The sequence below is a fragment of the Prinia subflava genome, chromosome Z, assembly GCF_021018805.1.
Source record: "Prinia subflava isolate CZ2003 ecotype Zambia chromosome Z, Cam_Psub_1.2, whole genome shotgun sequence".
In the NCBI taxonomy this organism is placed as follows: Eukaryota; Metazoa; Chordata; class Aves; order Passeriformes; family Cisticolidae; genus Prinia; species Prinia subflava.
In genome coordinates, this window is record NC_086283.1 from 90,586,087 (window position 1) to 90,607,322 (window position 21,236).

A 21,236-nucleotide genomic window follows, 5' to 3' on the forward strand; every position below is an offset into this window, starting at 1 on the left:
GGGCTTGGATTTATTTTGTGTTGCTTCAAGAGGTTTTTACTTGGAGATAGGCATTAGCTAAGAGAAAGCAGGGAACATTCAAGGGTGGAGAAATTTTGCATTGATTTTGATTTAAAAATTGTTGCTCTGTCCATCCTGAACAACTAAGCACCACTTACAAACACAATGAGAAAGAACAAACTAAAACCTTTTTACAAAACTGCCTTTACCTGATCTCATTAAGAGGAGACATTAGTTTTCTCCAGAGAAGTAAGGAAGGATGAAGATGAAGAATGCCTAAACTACAGGGATTTTTACTGGAAGTTTTGATGATGAAAAATACCTTTTTTCCCCCTTTTGCTACAAAACATTATACAGCAAGAACTTTCCACATTCCTATTCATATTCCTAAATGTTTTTTCTTACTCTTGGGTTCAACACACAAAAGGTACACACAAAGGGACACAAAGACAAAAGCAAAGCAGGAGCAGAAAAAAGATTCTCAGGCAAATAAGATTGCATCAGTGAAACTGAGAGGAGGATTTGACCCACTCACTGCTACCAACACCCAAAGCAGTGACATGATTCTGTCTTTAAACACACAAGAAATAAGTAAATTCAGACTTTTTTATTCTTGAAAACTACCAAACCCCTGCTCAGGCAAAAACTAATCCTAAAAGCCTTCAGGAAACAAAAATATCCTTATCAGCCTGTGTAGGAATGGGTTTCCACACCCAAGCAGGTGTTTTCTGTGTAAGGGAAAGAGTCTCATTTTACCTTAAAACATGTAAGGAGGCCAAAGTAGAGAGGATCAGGATTGGCTCAGTGCCAGCACAGAAGCACTGATTGGGCTTTGGAAGTGTAACCTCAAACCCTGCTGCCAATTTCATTGGGCAAAGTGCCAAATAGCCCACCTAGGTCATTCAGCACTTAAGCAGGAGCACAAAGGTACTCGGGGCTTTTTAGGGTGTTGTAGTGGGATTCTCTGACACCTATGCTCAGCTTTTTCTTTGTTGTATGATGTTCATTATTTTTGCCATTATTTAAACATTTTGCTTTTACAAAACACCTCTGAAGAGCCATCTCACTGTTATTTTAAGCCATTTTGAAAAGTGCAGGACACCCTCAGAGACTTGACAAATCTTCGCGTGTCTCATTCTGCTCTGGCCATGTGCCGAAGATTTTATCAAGCTGTAGTCCTCAAGCCTGTAGGGCTGTTTCAGCATCCCCATACATTAGTCTTACATTTCTCTTCTCATATTTCCACTACCTTTCTTTCATCTTGCTGTTGGATTATTTCATCATTCTGCTTTCTCTTTAGCCTGATTTCTCTTTTTACCCAAAAGTCAGAACACCCTTGTCAGTGGAAAATCCCTCTCAAATCCTGTAATTCAATACTTCTCCATTTTTTCAGGTGGTATTTCTGAACCAAGTGGAAGTTTGTAATGCATGAAGAAATGTGTAAATTTAGGACCTACCCCAAAATACTTTAAAATTTGAGGTTTTTTACATGGATGTTTTTAGTGAATTGTGAAAAATATGCCTGTGGAATTGGACTTACATGGTAAAACCAAAATTCCAGCCTCTGTCACTACTGCCAATAGTGCAAACCTGTAGAAAAAAGAAAAAGCAAGGGCAGGAGAGAACTGAATTTCCTCTAGAAGGGGAGTTCTTTGCTCAAGAGGCATGATATGAACCCATTCACAAGAGAGTTTCACCACTATGGAATGGAACCCAAACTAGCTAAGAAAAATGCTATGATAATTTGATGTCGTTGTTTTCTTCTCAGTCTGGGTATATCAGATAACTGGAGGGAAGAAACAGATATAAACTGCATTACACAAACTCACGTAGCATCAAGTCAGATCATACAGGGGCAGAACAGGGCACTGTCTGCTAGCTTTTGTTCTTTTAAGTGTGGGAACAAACGGATTCCTCGGTCATTACATTCCAGACAATTGTTTTGTCATATTGATATACCTGAGAAGAAAGACACATGCACTGTATGAGCAATTAATTTTTTTCTTCAGGCAAAAATTATTTTTGATGCGAAGTTTTGGATTCTACATGTTGTACAGTGCCCCGCCTTGGACAGGACTGTAGGGATGAAGATCTGATTTTAGTCAACCTAAATGTTCTTAAACCTCCATGTCACTCCTGAAGACTCAGCCTTCAGTGCATGGAGACCACAGACGCAGAACAAGTTGACCCCTTAGAGATGAGTTCTGATTTCTGTCTCGTCCTGGGCCTCAGCAACACACCAGGCATGTACATAACTGGCAATGAGCTAAAAGAATGTCATATTCTACAGGGAGAAAGTCAGGATTTCAAATTTTGATCAAGACTTCATATGTTAAGACCTCTGCACTGGCAGAATGAGGCTGCTGTGCAAGACCATGGTCAACTTTCAGCAGCTTCACACTCTGCACGTTCACAAAGAAGTATTACAGCATACATTTAATTTCACTCCAGATTAATTACGGTCTGGAATGCACTCTTAGATGTCTTCTCAGACATGGTCACATAACAGACCTACAAGTCACACAAACAAGGTCCTCTCATAATTTGAAATCAGTGGCTTCTCCCACTTTTAGATATTGTGCTAAAATACATCTGGGGCAGTACAGTTTGACTAGTCAACAATGAGCAATAAGTCACCAAGATGCAAGCAATTCTTAGACTGAGAAACTTGTAGTTTCTTATTTTGACACTTCAGCATCAATAAAACAAGCATGGTTTCAGTATTGGTTAGGTCCTTCCATGCTACAGCCTCCCATTTCGTGTCATACACATCTTCCTATTCTGGATATAAATGACAGAAATACCATTTAGGTGCTGCCAAAGGGAAGAGAGAATTTCTGGTCACATTAAAATAAAAAAGCATAAACAAAGAGACTAATTCTACTCATTTTTTAACATTCTAAATGGGAAAAGATATTTTTAATGTTCCTAAAACTTTTCAAAATTTTTAAAATACTATTTTGAGTATTTAAACCAGATTCTAATTGTCTGATAAAACATCCAGAAACTTGTTCATATTAGAAGACAGGCACAGTATAAGTTATTTGCCATATTTAGACATCAGTTTCTTGGTAGCAGTTTCTCAGCTGACAACCAGTATTACCTTTGGCTTTGAAGACCACAAGAGATGACATGAGAACCCAGCAGCCGAGTTGCAGGTTTATTGCAGTCTCTTACTAGGTAAAACAGATGAGTGGTCTCAACCTTCCAGACCTAAGGCTAGCAACCACGACTTGTGAACAGCACAAGATGAAGTTTTAAAAATCATGAGAGCTAGACATGACAGTTTCACATTCATTTACAGAGATAACTTGTGCCCCTGCCCATCTCTTTTCATGCATTTGACCACAGTGTAGTTTTCAATGGACTCTACTCTACTCCCCTAATATTCTATTCTTCCCCAGCTACAGGAAATATTCTAAATAAATTCTCAGTTATGGAAAAAAAAAATAAAAAGGAATCCAAGCAATACAAGTTTCTGAGCTGAGAGGACTTTTAATATAAAAATGCAAGAATGAATCCTTACCCCTTGCCTCTGATCATTCCTAACAAAGAAAGCAAAGCTCTGAAGGTGTTTGTAGGCAGAACACAGTGAATAGCAGTACTGATCTGTATCTGAACAGCTTCTGAGGACCAGTCCTGTCCTCCTTACTTAGCTGTTGGTAGTGTACAAGTCTTGCAAGGCAAACATGTGTTAAAGTCCAGGGGGTTTTGTCCTTGTGAGCACTAAATAAAATTCACAATACTGTGACAGCTGCACAGTTTGCTGGCAACCAGAATTGAGCTAGTACACTTAAGAAATGAACTCACAGTTGTGTTTGGCCAAACAGCATTCTCCTTCAACTATGTCCATCTGAATTCTTAATTAGTTGATTACATAACTATGCATAATAATAGAATTATTATGCAGTTGTTTGTATCTTCAGTCATTGTCAAACATAGTGGCTGGGTTTAAGGAAAGGAAACAATTAAAAATCCAGTTAAGATGGTTTCCTAATTATGCTAGTTATCATTACCGTTATGAAAAAAATAAAGAATTTCCTAGAAATCATTTATATTTAGTTACATATTTAACCTAGAACTCTAAGAGTATTTAGACAGATTTCATATGACAATTGATGTGACACACAGAGCAATACAGACCCCTGAACTGGTCTCTGCTTATTGTCTTTGAATGATCCAAGGCAATATACATTAATTAGCATGTGGTTATCAATGGGGATGCTAAGATAATGTAAAATTTATTACAAGAATCAAAGATCAAAGCAGAACCTAACACTTCATGCTGGCACTTTACACAGATTGGATTCCTTCCATGTTTGCTAATTTAATGTAAATATACATGACATTATCCTTCAGAAATAAAAATATTCTTAGAATATTTTTCCTTTAGGGTAAGACAAGCTACTAACATTTCACATAATAGACCGATAAGAAAAGTTTGTTCTTGTAAATAAATTCTACTATCTTCTGCCATGTTTCTGTTGGAGGGAAGACACATATTTTGAATTATTGAATGGGCTGAATACATTAATCACTGACTTTCAAGAAAAAGAAGTCACAAGAATGCAAGTAATTGTTATTAAAAGGCCTTGTTGCTGTGCATACTCTCCCCAGATCCATGTTGTTTTCACAGACAAGACATCCCATCCAGGGCAAGAAAAATGAGCCTGCTCCGATCCGGGCTCAGGGTTATATTCAAGATTCTCTCCCTGTGAATTATAAAATAAAATATGTACAGGAGAAAAGGAAGACACATCAGAATTCTACACTGATTAGGCCAGTCATTTTCACCACCCATACTATGGCTTGTTCCACTTTACTGCAGTAGAGAAACATACTATCCTCCTCTATTGGCTCTTTATGTATTAATAAGGAGCTGACAGAAATCTGTTCTGAATAGGGGGTAGTTTTTAACTGTCTGCACCACTTTGAGGAGACATTTCTTTCAAAGGAGCACATTGAATCTGAGCTATTGTTCTCCATGCATTCACAACATCAGTCTCATCTGTGTTTGGTAATGTCTCTCACTGCTGAGCTTTCCCATCTGGCTGCACAGGCCTTGCAGACAGTTTGCAGCAGCTGATCCAACAATAATGAGATGCTGTCTCCAGCTGCTCGGTTATTACTGCTAAGGAGATCTTTCAACAATGAATCCACGAAGCCATTGAGTGGAATTGTGTTTTGAGTTCGTCTGCAGTCGTAGTAAATCTTGGGAGCGACGCACAGAAAGCAGAAAGCTACCCAGTAGCAGCACAAAGAATGTACAAAACTCATTAATGTGGTACAAAAATCTCACCCACAAACAGCCACTGAATTTGAGCTGAAGGTAGAAAGAGTCTGGAACTAAATTGAGACTCTTGAGAGCTGCATTTACCTCATGCTCTGGCATAGATTTCCTGTACCTTGTAGAACTGTGTCAATGACAGGAAAACCCATGAGGTTTTAAGGTACATGGCAGCAAGAGAAATTTGAAGCCCTTTTCCTTGAAGATACTGGACTTTGTCTTTTCTTGCTGTGTGAGTTACTGACAATCACATTGGTAAGATAAACCCCCAAGAGCAAAAAAATCTTCTGAGTAATAGTTTCTGAAGCAGATCAGACAAACCACATCCTAAAAGGAAGCCTGAAAGTAAGTTGTGTGTGACCAGCTAAACGAATGTGTGTGACCTGTGTCCTCCCTTCACTTGTACCTGAGTTCTCCATGAACACACAAGAGAATGGCACTTCTCTAGCTCAAGATGCTGTAAGGATAAATATGTGAGGAATTGTAAAGCCCTCTGAAATAGTGATACCTGATGAAGGCCCACAGGACTGTTTCCAGTGGAAAGTCTGCCCTTAATTTGTGAAGCTGATACAGTGGCTCTCTGGAAACACTATGATTAAATGCAAGTACCTGCTGTCCTGGTGCTGAGCTACATTTGTTCCTCCTAAACTTTGACTTGGATTTCAACACCACTAATATTTTTCAGCAGAGATTAATTTCCTAGCTTTGCTCCTTCTCAAGTTATAGAAATGTACAGGATCTTTGTCAATATTTAGGACCAAGAGTTTACAACTCAGTGAATTCTTTTGGCTATGTCTGCTCAGTGTCTGTAATGACTTCAAAGGAGGATCCTGAGTTGTAATCTTTGGAAGCACCCAAAACTATCCACAACACTGACTGAAATTTGATTAACTATGTCAAAAAGCAGTGGAAGGCAATAGGGAGAAATCAGACAAGTTGAAATTTTTCACTTACATGGGTTTTGAGTGGAGTTTTCTGGGTTTATTTCATTGCTTCAAGATCATGTTCAAGTCAGGTAATTTTCAAAGCCATTGCATATTTTGCTTGCCTGTATGTTTTCATTGATCTACAACAACTTCTCTAAAAAGAGGACATTACAGCCAGAACTTTTTTTTCCTACTAAATTACTCTAACAGTTCTATCAGAAGTATCTCAAAAACAGACTCAGTGCTATAAAAAGGTTACTATCTTTCTGTTGTCATTCTGTTCTGAATATCCTAAGCGACAGTCAACCTTAATTACTAAAGTGTCCAACTGGTGCTGAGGGGTTCATTCCTAAGTGGGGTCTTTAGCACTTGCAGGAGGCCTAAACAATGAAATTCAGTTACAGTTTGTCAGATCACTTCTGTGGGTATAAAACTTCTGTGGTTTAAAGTGTCTGAGGTTGACTCAGAACTATCTAAGTCACAATCATTCATCACGGTATTTATTCTGACCATACTTTCATACATCCACAACTTTTTCAAACATTCAATTGCTTATAGTGAAATATTAGGAGTCTTCATAAGCAGGAATATGTCTGTGTAGCAATAATCTGGTCTTTTTTGTTCATGAATACCACCAGAGGCAAGGAAGCTTAACAGCAAGAAACAACTTCTGCATATGGTGTAGCCCTACAGCACCATAAAATAATACAGAGATATAAGGAAATTCCACTTTTCTCTGGCAGTCAGCAGAGTGCAAGAGAAACACTCTGCACCACATTTCTTCACAGCAAAATCTTTAAAACATAGACACATCTAAATAACGTCATTTGAAAGCTGGTTCAGTGTCCTCACATCATGAGGTGCAAAAGCAGTCACATTTTGGTTTGTATTGTCAAGAGAGTCATCAGCCAGAGAACAACCTGACATTAGCACATGCAATCCTGGCCTAGACAGCCTTAGAAAGAAGTGGAAATACACATCCTGCAGCTGGCATGGCCCTAGGAACAGGGAATTCTGATGGGATGATGGGATTCTTTCCTAATGATAGGAAAGAGTCCCATCATGAAAAACAAGAAATTTCTCAGAAGTAATTTATACTACAGTCTTAATAAGTCAGCCTTTACAACCCCACGAATCCATGAACACAAACACAGATGTATAGGGGACTGCTCTTTACTCTTTTTTTTTATGTAAGGTATGCACTTGCAAACCCAGACTCATTTGGCAGATAAATAACTGAAATATTTGCCACAGAGTTCTAGTGAATTGACAAAAAAGAGATACTTCTGTATTTTCATCTGATTTCTAGGAAGGCCTTGTCCCATCATCAGCTCACTGGGTAACCAGAGCAAGGAAGACATCTAATGCAATTTAAAAATCTACTTTAGTTTTCAAAAGGACTTGACATATACAGTTCAGAAATCTGAATTTTAATCCACAATGTTTGAACAAGCTACTGAAAAATAGTACCAGCAGACTATTTATTTATCTATCTGTTTAGAATGATCATTTAATTGTTTTCAACTCTCCAAAGTACAGTTGCTTTATTGCCCTGTCTAAACATGGTAATAACTTAACACTAAAGCCCTCAAAATACATCCTCAGCTAAGTTATAATAGCTCCAGCAAACCAAGTCATGCTGCTTTACTACATCTGAGAACCTGTCTCCTAATACTCAAACTCCAGAGACAGATGTTTTCTCTCTAACTCTTACACCTCTCCTCACTCCAATGCTCTGGGAATTTTTCTTCCCCTTCAGCATTCTCTCTGTGTTTAGAGTTTTGGCCAAAACTATTATTGACAGCAAGGCAAGGTGATGAAAAGTGTCTGGCTTCAAGACTATCTCCTCTTCAGTCACTTCTGTGTGGAGAGAGAAGTGGTGAATGAGGAACAGCAAACTGCTTCTGAGTCAATCACACACTGTAGTGCTGAATGTAGCACAATTGCACATCCAGAGAAAATCCTGCTTCTCCTCTTACTGCAAAACCACCCTCAAAGTCAATGGGAGTTTGCCAAATGAGCACAGCTATACAAAAAGAGGATAGCCTAAGTATGCAGACATTTCATCATTTCACCTGCAAATCTGTAATTGCACTTTGGATGATTTTCTCATAATTCTTGTGCCAGACACACAAAATCCCATCTTTCATTCCACCTCCTGTAGCAAGGACTTTTGACTGCCAAGGACACCAGGTCATAGCCTAAAAAATAAAACAGATGCCAGAATAGATTATGAGGTTAGCTGGAATAGAGGAGTTTTAGATTAAAGTGTGGTTGTTAAGATCAGCTATAACAAACACAATGTACACTCAGGGCAGTTTAGCATCCCAAAACTTCAAATGCTGCTTCCCTTGCCCTTGCTTCATAACCTACACTGTCCCACATACCCTCATAAAACTCCAGTTTCTCTGCTTGCCCCTCAGAGGCCACAGACTCACACCTCAGTACCAGAAGAACCAAGCAGGATAGTCTTACTGCCTATGCCAAGCCATCACAGAAGTCTAGGCAAAGGTGGCCTACAGGTTTTACAAGAGATCTGGTTTCTCCTGGGATAATTCCAGGGTATGTCTAAGGCCCAGAATCTACCCAAAGAAAAGCTTCTCAGAACCCAGTTCTACCTGTTTCAATAAAATTCCCTGACCCTTTAACCCGAGCACTACAGTTCATACTCAAGTACTTTTGAGAGGACAAACAGCTTGTAAACACTGGACTCTCCTCCCTCTTATTACCTATCTCCCACACAGACAGGAACTACATAATGATAAAAAACCTTGAATTGTTTCATTTAAAATTTCCTTCTTCAGCATATTTCTCCAGCAATGGCACAAAGATATGAGCAGGAGGGCAAAAGGAACCTCATATATCAAATTAATTGCAGCAGAGGTAGTTTTCCAAAACTCCAAAAGTCAAAATATCTTGTTTGCAAACTTGTAAGTATTACACCACCAAACTTTTCTGTGAAGGTACATAGATAGAAGAAAATGTGATAAATATTTTTTCTGTTTTGCAGTATATTTACAAAGGCCTAATCCAGTATCAAAGCCCTAGCAAACATATCTATGAAGAGAACTGGTCTTAAAATTACATCAGAGACAGAAGAAAGTAACAGACATCAGTAAGATAATTCGAAAAAATGCCTGAGCAATATGCCTTTTTCATATACTTCAGCTGCTAAGAAAGGAAGTATGGTTTTCAGAGTCTGTAACTGCAATTTCACACCAGGCCAGGTATTCAATATACCACCCCTAGTCCCAGTTGCCAGCAACAGGTTGGCTAGTGACAATTTCAGGCTGCAAATGCTTTTTTGTTTTAATGAAGAATCCCAGCATAGTGCTGAGCAACCTGAACATCACACTGATGGACAGATCCTAATAGTTAATCACTGCAGACGAGAAAAGGCTGCACGGGTTTAATGTTAATGCAACTTCAAAAGCAACTTTGTCACACCAGTGTTTCTTCAGAAGCAAACCACATCAGAGTGAAACGTGTCAGCAGAACAACAGCGTTCCAGTAAGAGGAAACACAGAACAACTATCAAAGGCACACCCTGACTGTGGAGGTGACTGACAACACAAAGGAGCCAGGCAGCCACTCCATTCAAGTGGGCAGAATACCTCTTGTCTCTCAAGTTTCTTTTCCATGAGCACAGTGTATGCCTCCACTCTACACTCTGTCCAACTGCTGAGCCATTCAATGTAAAATATTTCTGTTCTTTGTGAAAAATCCTTTCACGGGGTGATTTTTGCCACAGCCAGGTATGACTCCACACCCAGCAGAGGCAGTGTAAAACTGCATTGTACTGCTGAAGGGATTTCTTACCATGTATCCTTTGGTTCTGTCCTTTCCCTTGCCTCGTTTCTCCCTCCCACTCCAAGGCTTTAGGAAAACCTTCACAGCTTAACACTGTTGCAGTAGCTGCTTGTTAGGAGATGAATTCACTGCTCTACAACCAGTATCATCACTCTGCCAAAGGCAGGAAGGAATACCCCTACTCTTTAAGCTTGGCTCCTAGATTTGGCTTTTACACATTAATAGGGGAGCTGAACTGAAAATATTGAAAATACCTTGCAATGTATTTTGCCATTTTTATAGATATTATTTACATTAATCCTATGACAAATCAGAAGAGCTTGTTGCTGGAAATTCACACATAGAGAAGTATGATGACACTGAAATAAAACCAGCAGGTTCAGTACAATCTTTCTGGGTACCCAAGAAACAGGTATCTGAAATTACTGCAATAAATTTATTTAAGGGTTCTAATTATTTTAGTAAGTGTTGGTAACTGGAGGCTTTTCTGCAATGATTCTTAAAGATTTTTCAGATATATGTTGAGTTACTTGGAGGCACTAAAAATGTATACACAACCTGAGTTATTGCAAGAAATGTCATTGTGTTGTGCATGTATAATGGACTTTATGGTACTGAAATTAATTTGCAGATTCATGATGATGTGCTGTTGGACTATTTTTTAACCACAACAGTTACAATGTAATCCCAAAGTCAATTGATACTTTGGAAATTTCAACAATGAAGTTTGGTGAAAGAATGCTGCTCTAATTTTAGTAATCAATAATATTAAGTCCATGTCTTTTTTTTTTTTTACTTTGTGCAGTTATTTTAACTCTGTCCTAATATTAGAGTTATCTGGTTAATTTCAAACCTAGAAAAATAAGTAAATGTTACCTCAACCTAATGTATCAACCATAACTATAATCCTCAGCTTCACACCGAATTTTATCATCAATTTCTGCTCCAAAGTTCCTGTTGTTTTCACCGCTTTGGCCAAGAGGAAATGCGAACCAAAACTGTTTCTTACTGTAGTAAGGTTACAGCACTTGGCACTGGCAAGGTGTTACACCTGCATCCTTGTAACCTTGTAGCTTAACCCACATAACGTAATTGCAACTGCATTTTATTAACTCTTTGTTCAGATGGTATGCCTGTACCTCCTTGTACCTCCACCTTGCAGACCTCATACAACCACAACCAGAGCATCTTGTGAAACCAAAAATAAATCTGCCACTGCTGTTCTTATCAAGAAATATTTGATTTTGAGATAATAAAGTCAGTCTACCATTGCTATTATATTTCCATTTAAGTTAAACAGAACATTAACTCACGATTTTAAAATCACAGAAGCACTCATCATACACAAGTCTCCCCTCAGCCCTTTCATGTGTGAGTCAAAGATCTGAAACAGAAAGTGGGATTAAAAAAACCCACAAGAGTACATTTGATCTTTGTCATCTCAGCCCACATACTGAAATGATGCCTAAACACAAAATATAAAATACACCCTTGACAATGCAAAGGTCAGCCACTCCACCCCTCCTTGGGTTGTAGATAGCAATGAGCTGGCCTTTCCTTGCAGATGCACAGCTAGAGAGGTGTGCAACTCCTAACAGCTGTGCTTTACTGTGCATTTGAAGAGACAGAGGGTGTCTTGATATCAAGGAAGGGGCTATCTAAGTTATATACTGTCTCCCCAGCACAGGGCAGGCCAGGATTTTTGAGGTTCAGACCCACTGAACAAAAGACAAAACAATTTCAAGCTCAGGCTTTGCACAAAACCAGAGTCACAGTCTCCAAATTATAGTGAAATTCTGCAAGTGGTGACAGGTTTTTTGGAAAGAGAGCAAGAAACAGAGACTACAGAACCAGGTTAAACCCTCTTTGGCTGCTTTCCTGTCATACAATAAATCTACAAATGATTTCTGAGATGGGTGAGAGGTGGGAGAAGAGGTAAACCATATTTGAAAAATGCCAAGAAAAACAGCTAAAATGAATGGGACATTTGCCTGAGTAAAACCAGCAAGATTTTCTGGGAACAGACTTTGCTACTCACCTGCTCAGAATACAATGATTCCAGCTCCAATTACAGACAGGTGGCCAAACATATTTCTCAGCCTCTTTCTGGTTTCAGTGTTCCACAACTGCCAATCCAAAACAAACAAGAAACAAAAATTTGACAGCAAGAAGAAAGAAAAATTTGTTCCCTTCATTTGTTTACAATTTGGCCACTCCCCAGTTCTGAATTGACATAAGGAAACCTTTAAGCTCATTTATTTCAGAATTAAGACAATGAGTATTTCCAAATTTCAACACGAAAATGATGCAGAAGTCAGACTGAATTGAAGGGGTACATACCTGTGAGTTTAAAGCTATTTATTTACATGTAGGCATTTAGGAGTTCATACATGGAAGCACACTGTACTTCAGTACCTTCAGGTTGCTGACTCATGAGTCCAGCAGATAGGGCCAGTTATTAAATAGCACCTCAATTAAGTCACACAAAATCCTGTTATTAGTAGTAGTGTCCCATAACAGCAATATGATATATGTGTATAATCAGACTGAAGTAAAATTCTCAAATGTGAACCTATACAAAGAGTTTTGAATTGAACTCTAAGGACATTGACTAGTAGAGTGATCTTAGCAAAAGACATACAAGAAAAACATAGCCTGTGCTGAATAAAATAATTTAATGAGAGTTCCTCTTACTGATGGAAAAATAATCTGATTGCCACTGGAAAACTGAATCATTAATTCAGTCATCACCTTTTTTTTGTTTTGGAAGCTCCTTTACATGTAGCTAATTCTGGTTGTCACTAGGTCTGGATCTTCAGTAAGGTGGAAATGATACTGGGAAGTGCTACATACATTTTCAGCAGAATTCTTCTGTAGTTTAGTCAATCTTTCCCATTTGTTTCCCTAAAAAAATCAGTGTCAAGTAGTTTGGTAACCACTCCAGCTAAAAATGGAGAAAGACTGAAAAAAAAGTAAGTTGTCTAGTAGTTGTTCTTCTCCATCACTGGTGCAAATTGCACTTTTTATCAAGCCAGACACAAAATGTGTCCAGAACTGGAATTCAAATCAATGCTTTTAACAGCCTGAAGAGTTCATCCATTCCAGATGTGTGCAGCAGGTCCTACAGTGACAGCAACAAGATTCTCAAGGCTCCAGCCCCACATGTTTAGCTCTAGAAGAAAGCTACTAAAAATTACTGAAAAAAACCCAGAAGATGATAGGCTGAGGTAAGGGGCAGTATGGTTTGGAGAGGACTATGGAAAAACATCCAGAGAATTCTTCTGTGAAACCTTTACTGGCAAGAATTTGACTTACATGAAGGAGATCATCTCTGATGAACCAAGGTCTTTGTAAGTCTAGTCTCCTCAAATGTGTATGTTTATGCACAGCAGCATCTGAGTTACAGCTTACCCACTAGAATTTCTTTAATCTGTCACCCTGGATTTTACATTGCCGCATCACTCACCCTAATTTCTTCCACCAGAAATGAGGCTCCTTCTCCAACAGATACAGATCCTAAAATATCCTTGTTCCAAGGGGATTCCTGTGTCTGAGAAAGACATAGGACAGAGTCTATCCAATTTGTCCACCGTCTTTGAGTCAATGATAATGTTTGCCTACCATTAGATGGTTGGGAAAAATGGAAAAAGTTATTAAGGAAACTCTGCTCCTCATCTTCAGGGCTTGTCAGTAAATGTATGCTGGGAGTACCTCTTCCATTCTCCCTGGTACTAGGCACATTGCACTTGCAAAACAAATTACTGTAGTAATTAGCTTCATAACACCCTGTTATGTCATGTAGGTTAGCACCAGATGGTGTACAGCATTAATACCAAGAGGACATTCTCATTTTGCATGCCCCTGAAGCACAGAATGTGCTACCAAGGTCTGCTATCATATTTTGGTAACTAAAATCTCTCTGGAGAGTAGTTGAATCCATCAGCTTGTTTAATTACAGACCTGACTGTTTCCATAGACCACGATTGTTAGTGTTGTCAGTCTTGGGACATACATTGTGCATTATCTGTGTATGTCATACCAACAAACCTGTTCATGAACTCTTGCAAAGGTATGCAGAAAAAATCTTCCCAGGGGCAATTATAAATACATACACATAAATAGTTTGTTAGATCTTATGAAGCACTCAAAATCTTCAGACCTGAGATTTGTGTGTGTTTGTGTGTAACTTATGAGTGTTTAATTTTTGCCTGTTTACCAACAAAGATATAAGTGAGAATTTAGAAGGTGTTATCCAAACCACAAATGATGTCACTGCTGTCTTCCTAAACAAGATATTTCAAAGTCCACTCAATGAAACTGCTGCTGTTTGGCTACTAGACAGCCAAGGCCTATCGCTGAAACATTTAACTTAGTTTTAACTAGAGGTAGATCTATTTGGTTTGAAAGTTGCATTGAGATCTAAAGCTGGAGGAACCTGTATGAGAGTTATGTCCTACAGTGATTCCATTTTATGTGAAGGGGACACATCACCATCTTTCTTGAAACACACAGAAGAACACACAGTCTGTGCAAAAAAACTACTGGAGGAATTACAGTAATCATTTCACCAGCCAGTAATATCGAGCCTCACTTCTTGCTCCAAAGGTGTGGACAGCTTCATAGTGGTAATACCTCTAAGCTCACTTTGGGTCCACTCTTGACATCCTGTATTTGAAGATTCATCACACACAAATCAGTAATGCAAAATGCCACCATTTTTTCTAAGGCCTAAGCCTTTCACATTCTTATTAAGTTTGCCTCTACACAGTTCAGAGGAGGCTTGAAGGCCTAATTCATCCTGGGTAGGCTCAAAGCACTAGACACATTTAGCTGTTTAACCAGCTTTTTCAAACTTCCATGCATTCAGTCAGCTAGAACTGAGAATAGGCTTCAGTATGTTTTGTTTAAATTGTATCACTGTTTAATATAAAACATGGTGGGTTTCTCTCTTTTTTTGCCTTTTTTTTGTGAGAAGTTACTAGCAGCAGAATTCGTCATGTGTGCTCTCCTGCTCCAAAACCCCCTTATATAGTAATTAACTCTTTCACTCTCTGGTGTTTATTTCCCCCCAGATGTCTCCTAACCACAGAAAAGGGTTTTTAAAACACACGTTCTTTGATCGCACCACAAGCTCATGACAGCACAGTAACGAGAAACAAAAGCCAATACAAGTGTGAGAAAGAAGAGTCATCTTTTGTGGTCATGGTCTACATTAGGCTGCAATGACTCCCCAGTACTATTTTTTAAAAAAGCCAGATCATTAGCATTTTGAATTATTTAATGCTAGATTTTTATGTATAAGAAATTATATTGCAATAGTGTACAGAGCAGAATGCTGAAGACACACATTTTTGCAATTTTCTCTGTGTTTTAATTTCCTTCTTCAATTTATTCCCCAGAGAGTAGTAATTACAATGAGTCTTAAAAGTTTCAAGGGCAGAAGATGATATTTATCTCTACAACTAACCTCACCTGTTGAAAAAAAGAATTCAACACTGATAAAGTATTTGTACTCCGTAAATATACACATGTACATCCCATATAAAATTTCAATGACAGTTGTGGAAAACTTAAATCATGTATCCTTTCCATACTCTGTCCTTAACCTTCTCCCCTGTTCCAAAATTCAGTTTGACAGACAGCAAATATTTCTCCTCTTAGCTGTGGTATTCCTTCTCTCTGGAGATGAGCAAGAAGATTACAGAGATTTACTTCTGTGTCTAAAATTCTGTGGTGATAAGCAATTAAGGTTTTCAGGAATGACCTCAGATCTGCCCAATGGGATTCTGTAATACTGCATTCTAACCCTAAAAAAGTCTAACATTATTAAAATGAGGGTTTGCAGTACAGAAAAAAACCTGTATTTTTAATATCTAGATTTTTCATTATTTTTGAAAATTTTACTAAGTCTTTCTGAATCCCATCAAGTAAGATAATTCAAGAACCTTAAGGCACTTAATTTTAATATTCAATGAATGGCAACACTTCTGAAACTCTGTATATAATTTTCTTCTTTAACATTGGTGGCTGGTGCTGTGCAATGGGACAGTAACACAGGAAATCATCTCTAACTCATTTCAGGATTCTTTTCTCTTGTGAGTAATGCATCTACCCCAAATCACACTGGTTACCCTGTCAGCTCTATTCACCTACCTCATGGACATGTGAATATGCATAACATATAATATTTTTATATTTCTTTTCTTAGTGGAAATCAAATTTCATTATGCCATTTTGTTATTTTGCCTGGGTATTAGTGATTATCACTGACTTTGGATAATATTTTGGCTCTCATGTGCCTGTGTCAATTCTCAAATAAGGACTCAGGAAGTGATAAGTAGTCAGCACTGTCCCATCAAACTACTCAATTAACAAGTAGGTATGTGGCATCCAACCTGGTGTTCTTAAAGCCTTTATTCATTTGTCATCAAGAGAAAAAACCACAGTGACTTATCCCTGTACTGTTGCTATTAACTGCTGTGAAACAAGGTTTATTTGCACTGAGGAAAGCAATGGAAGAAAGGACAAATCTATCACATAAACCCCAGCTTCTTCTACAGGGGGTGAAATCCAGATTTATAAAGAGGAATAGCCAGAGCATTTCAATAGACAAAACAAATCATCCAAGACAGACACACCAAAATATTAGTCTGATATTTAATGAACTGTCTCACTCTCAAATAAGTACGGGAATGCCTGTACAATTTCACAGGTTATCTCTTCATGTTCCCCCTGTTTTCAAATCACTTGATCATTCACGCTCCCTAATGCTCATTAATTCATAGGATATTTTATGTAGTAAATTAATCAACTCCACCACAGACAAAACCAGCAGCAGTGCTAGGGACAGTCTGAACTTCCCCTGCAGGCATGAGCAACAAAATTCCACTATCTCTCCGTGCCCCTCACTCTCATATTCCCAACAGTCCATATGACATATATCCCCTGCCCATCCCACAGCACCAATCTGTACTGTTTGCAGTGTTCTGAAACAGAAAAACTGAAAGGAAATTAATGTTTTAGGGCTGCCAGTGCATCAGATGGGGGCCAAAGGAGAGCCAGGTAAAATACTAGGAGTTAACCACATGAAACAGCTGGAATGCTGTCTGTTCAGAGGTTGTGAGAACTCTAGAAATAGCTCTGACCAGGTAGCTCTCAGCTACTTTGTATTATTCTCTTACACTTACTGGAAGAGGTAGAGGCACTTGCTTTTCCAGTGTAGATGCAGACAGTACCATCTTGTTGTTTAGTGTGCCTGAAAATGCAATATTGGAACATACCTTTCCAGATGTGACCTGTATTTTCCCAGACCTTCACATCACCACGTTCTACCATGCTATATCCAACCTCCAGGACCACTGGAAGATAAGCTGAAGTGAAAATATGACTGAATTAAGAAGTCAGTTGAAAAACATGTTTAAATATCATGGATGACACCAATCCCATCAAAGGACTCCGTCATTACCTAAAAGCCTCAAAACAGCCTCTTCTCTGAGATGGGAAATGAATAACCAATACAGAATATCGAATCATATCCAAATCATATTGCTCTAACTTAAGAGACTGGAGACATTTTTCCTTTCACACACCACAGATTCACTGCTAATGACCCCACACACAGTTTAACAAAGCTGTTTGAACAAGGCCACCTTAGCAGTGGAAGAAGGTCCAAACCAGTACCTCTGCACTTACTGCCTGGGTCACCTGTCAAATGTTAATGACCTCTTGTCCTTTCTGAACTGGGATTTGGACTGATGTCACCAGCTTGCAGTGACATTTCCTAGACGCTGTCAATAAGTCTGTCTTGAGAGAAGAGCAGTTCTGTGGTGCACACACTGCAGGGACATTGATTACAGCATGACACCTCCTGGGTGTCAGAGTTCTCCCTCACACTAGGCTCACAGACAATGGACTCCACAATCCCATTCCCTAAACCACTGCTACCATATAAATTGGAAGATAGCTACAAGGTATCTCTGAGGAACAGAATCTTAAAAATTACATTAGCATTTCCTTGGGTATGAAAGAAAGAGATGATGCAGCAAAAATAAGGAAAGGGAGATCTGAATTTTTAGGTCTTAACCAAGATTCAAAGGCTCAGATCAGCTCACATTGTACAGGAATATCTTCATCAGTTCCTAGTAATATGCATTTCTTCACAGTAGTCACTGAGATGAATGCTCTGACACCAACTTTCTGTTTGTTCTGTAATTCTTTATATATAGTAATGTGGAAATGCAACAGGTGTTTTTATCAGCCACTCAGGATTTGTGAATTCTTTCTCTCCAATGGCTGTGAAATCTGCCCTGCCATGCACAGTCTGTGTTACTCTTCTTCAAAACCCTGCTGCAATCATGACAAGAAATGTCTTAGGAAAACATTACTGGAAAATAGAAGTGTTTCTCCTCTATATATTCCAGCTGTTCTACAGCAGGCCTTCATCTTTGAAAGGCATTTTCTGTATGATTTATACAGACAACTTGGCAGAAAGCTAATCACATTGCTAGGATATGTGTACCTCTAAAATTAGTGCAGACATTTCTGTGGAAAATTGATTGTATATATAAAGAAGTAATATTTTGGCCCACAGAGAGACCACACACATTCAGTGGTATGTGAGAAGATTCTATTCTCAAAAGATCCCATTCCTTTATACTAACAGGCAGCACAAAGTACATAGTCATTTATTACTATATCTAAGAAGATAAGTAGATTTTCATATGAGTTTAGCCAGGACTGACTTTCAAATCATTTTAGGAAGAACTCAGGTTTTGGCCACAAGACAGTGTTTTGCAAAGATGCCCATATCACAATTTAGGAAATGGTTGTAGTCCTTGATCTAGAATTCTGAATATATTTGCTCTAACTCAGCTTCTAATTGTAAATGACAGTATAAATCTAGGTTTACACAGAATCCACATGAACCTCATGAGGTTCAGTAAGGCCAAGTTCAAGATGCTGCACATGGCTCAGGGCAACTTCAAGAATCAACACAGGCTGGGGGATGAACAGCAGCCCTGCCCAGAAGGATCTGAGGGCATGAAGAGCAGGACATGACCTGGAAATGGGCACTTATAGCCCAGAAAACCAGTTGTATCTTGGACTGCACAAAAACCGTGTGGCCAGCAAATTAAGGGAGGTGATTGAACCTCTCTGTTCTGCTCTGGTGAGATCCCACCTGGAATGCTGTATCCAGCGCTGGGGCTTTCAGCACAAGAAAGATCTGTTGGAGTGGGTCCAGAGGAGATCCAAAAAGGTGATCAGGGGGCTGGAGCACTCCTGTCTGAGGACAGGCTAAGAGAGCTGTGGGTATTCAGCCTGAAGCAGAGAAGGCTCTGGGAGTATTTATCATAGCCTTTCAATACTTACAGGGGGCTGATAACAAAGACAGGCACCAACTTTTCAGTAGAGATTGTTGTGATGGGACAAGAGGTAAAGGTTTTAAGTTAAAGGAGGGGAGATTGCTACTAGATATAAGAAAGAGACTTTTTACAATGAGGGTAGTGAAGTAGTGCAATATGTTGCCTGAAGAGGTGGTGGATGCCCCTTCCCTGAAAACATTCAAGGCCCAGTTGGACAGGGCTCTGAGCAACTTGACCAAGTAGAAAATGTCCCTGATCATTGCAAGGGGTTTGGACTAGATGATATTTAAGTGTCCCATCCAACCCAAGTCATTCTCTGACTCCATTCGAAGAGAACAACATGTACTAATCCTCTAAAAGATGTTCCATTAGAAGAAAAAAAATTCTGTACATTACTTCATAGAAAGTGCTTATCATCTCACCAAAAAAAGAGCAGTTACATTCAATTTCTATGTTGGCTAGATTGACCTAAGACTATTAAAACAATTGAGTTGTTTATTTTAGGAGTTCTAAAATTTACTGGCTCTCCAGTCAGTTGATGGAGCAGGGGTGAGAAAAAAGAAAGCACTGTTTCCTGTTGAAAGGAAGATTTTCAAGACTAGTTCGTTTATTAATAAAATAAGGTGATTGTCACAAGAATCAGGTTTCCCAGAATGGTATGAAAGCATGGTCTCTTTCCAACATCCAGAGATATTCAAGAGTGCCATTATTACAAAGCATTATTCAACAAGCTTAGTTAGTCCATCAATGCTGACATTGCCTCCTTCTGTTAAAAGTTCAGCTCAGTACCCTCATAGAAACTTCAATAATATAAATTAAGGACTATAAAATGCTGTAAAAAAGACTTTTGATATGCATTTCTGAAGCAAGCTTGCTCAATAGTTATGGTCAAAAGAGTAATTATGTGAAAATAGCTATTAACATCTTCATATCAACTTTGGAACTGGTGCAATCCAGGGAAGGAGAGAAAATGAGAAACTATAATCACTGACTAAAAAGTTCCAACTTCATATATTAACAGTCACAGGGAGATAGCAGTAAAGAGAAGAGGTTTTGAGTGTCCTATTATGGTAATAGATTTTCTAACATCAGTACTAGTGCTTCACGTAAGAAGTCAATTTTCTAGTGAAGACAAACTTCTTCACTAATGACAGAGGGTCGCTGAAGCATAGATTTATGTTCCAAAAAGGCAAAATAATGCCTAAATTATTTGTCCAAATGGTCCCAATAATGCCTAAAAAAAGAAAAAAAAAGTGCCAGTGTTCACTATGAAAAATAAACTGATAAAATGTATAGTAATAGAAAATAACACTTACACACTAAGTGTTCTGAAGCCTTGTTTCTCATGTTAAGCAGATTTCTTGTGTTCTTTCAATCCTGACCAAAATCTGACCATCTGTTTTAACAGTAATATTCTCAGAAAGGTACTTTTTGGTAACTTTTTGGTAATTTTTTCATAGCACCTCATTCTGTCTCCATGACAAAATCAACTATATCCTGAAGAACTGAAGCAATCACCTTCTTCACACACCATGCTTATTAAAGCAAGTGGGAAACTGAGTCATTCATGTCCTTCATGTGTATTTCTCACAATATATTCCTTCCCTCAGAGGTAACAAACTCATCCTGAGGGCTTCATTAGTTTAGTTTAGATTTTAGTTTACAGGATAGCAGCCTAGGGAAATAGGAGAAAAGCTGAGACAAATAAATGACAAGTTACTCCTAACTTTTCTCCAGGAGACACTTCCTAAATGGACTGTCTCATGTTACTGTTATCCCTGTCAGTAAGGTCGTATCCTCATAACTGATTCCAGGCCAAAGACAAGGTAAAAAAACACATCAGAAAAGTAA

The 21,236-nt window shown here is 38.5% G+C and overlaps 1 protein-coding gene across 21 annotated transcripts in view; it reads right to left on the reverse strand.

The window, feature by feature from the left end:
* Positions 1-21,236, reverse strand: part of ESM1 (endothelial cell specific molecule 1) — a 74,215-nt gene that overhangs the window by 37,543 nt on the left and 15,436 nt on the right. For 11 of the 21 annotated variants that reach the window (XM_063421665.1, XM_063421667.1, XM_063421654.1 and 8 more), the window contains 5 exons: positions 17,304-17,393; positions 13,490-13,573; positions 12,062-12,149; positions 11,337-11,407; positions 8,289-8,414 (listed from right to left, as the gene is read on the reverse strand). The gene's annotated coding sequence lies outside the window, so the exon portion shown is untranslated. Of the gene's footprint in view, positions 1-8,288; positions 8,415-11,336; positions 11,408-12,061; positions 12,150-12,876; positions 12,928-13,489; positions 13,574-17,303; positions 17,394-21,236 lie in introns of all 21 variants that reach the window. The other 10 variants (XM_063421656.1, XM_063421660.1, XM_063421657.1 and 7 more) reach the window with 8 other exon arrangements.